This window comes from Penaeus monodon, chromosome 31, assembly GCF_015228065.2.
Source record: "Penaeus monodon isolate SGIC_2016 chromosome 31, NSTDA_Pmon_1, whole genome shotgun sequence".
Taxonomy (NCBI): Eukaryota; Metazoa; Arthropoda; class Malacostraca; order Decapoda; family Penaeidae; genus Penaeus; species Penaeus monodon.
The window spans coordinates 4,817,968-4,819,409 of NC_051416.1; positions in this window are offsets into that span (position 1 = coordinate 4,817,968).

Sequence of the window (1,442 nt, forward strand, 5' to 3'; positions counted from 1 at the left end):
ACAAAATAAAAGATGAATAAATAATCAACAGGAAGAACGTGATGAGAGCTACAAGGATAATGAAGATACAGGTCACAAAAAAACAACAATAAAACTAGTGATATATTACTATAATCTACTGATGCACTAGGATAAAAGGAAGACAGAACTGGGGAGCTCCCCGTCACGAAACAAAAATAAGATATAATAAACGCCAAAAAAAGGGCACAAAAAGAGTACATTTGGTCAAGTTAGATTCTCTGCGAAAGGTTAGTTGTCCGGGGAATATCCTGACGAGGACCAGCTGCCTCGCCTTCGTGTATTCCGCCGTGCTGGTGGTTCCTTCTCAGTCGCCTCTATATTCGGATGCCTCACGGAACTTCATTCTTTGAGGATATGACGCATTTTTAAAACTATTATTATTACCTGCCGTTAAATTGGTTTAGATAGAAGGAATTTATGAGTTTGTCGATTTTTTTTCTTTCTTTTTCTACCGAGAAAGAATCTGGGTGTTTTTAACTTGTTTTTTTTTTTTTATCGGTTCCTTTGTTTTGTGGAAGAGGTGTTGCTATCCTCTACAGGAATTCTGATCTCTTTAGAGCAATACTATTTTATTACCCTTGTTTGTTCATTCGTTTGCCTGTTTTGTTTATTCTCTATCCCGTAGGTGTCTTTTTTCACCGGTTTACACACCGGGCCGATTCGTAAGGGAAGATGCTTGAAGTGTATTTGTGTGGCGACATTCCTCCTGCAGCGGTTGGTCTTTGCACAGCTGACATTTGCGATTCAACCCTTTTCTTTGGCCTGGCGGAGCATCGAAGACCCGGAGAGGCTAGGATGGTCCAAAGGTCAAGTCAGCAGAGGCACAGAGAGGCTGTATCATCATCCCCATCATCGTAATAGCCATCTTCAAATCGCCACGTATAGTTTTTCCAACTTTTGTAGCGCCCCCTCGCTCGATCCCACGTCAGGAAACTATGTTTCTCCTTTCTCCTTCCGTTTACACATCTTCCTAAACTTCAGAAATGCTTCTATATCTCTTTACTGATACCATTTTGATATAGACACTTCCTCGATCAACATGGGACCCTTGCATCGTACTATTAAGGGAACACCAAGGTCCTTTCCAGAAGAATCTCCTACAGGTAAGGATATCGAGACCATCATCAGAACATCCTTTTAGGAGGTCTAGTAACTGTGACATTTTAACAGTGATAAAATGCCATGATACATGGATATAACATTATAAACAACATTACCATTTATACACAGTAAATTATCAGCGAAGCTCCTCTGGAATTTATAGCTAAAACTTCCCAGTTTCTATATATATATTTTATTTTTGTAGGGAGAATCTATAACTTTAAGTATTTTCGTTTCTTGTGTTGTATATTGTTAACACATACTTTTGCAAAGCTGGAGACGCTATATATTGGACAAAGAAAATAATAGATTTGCAGAAA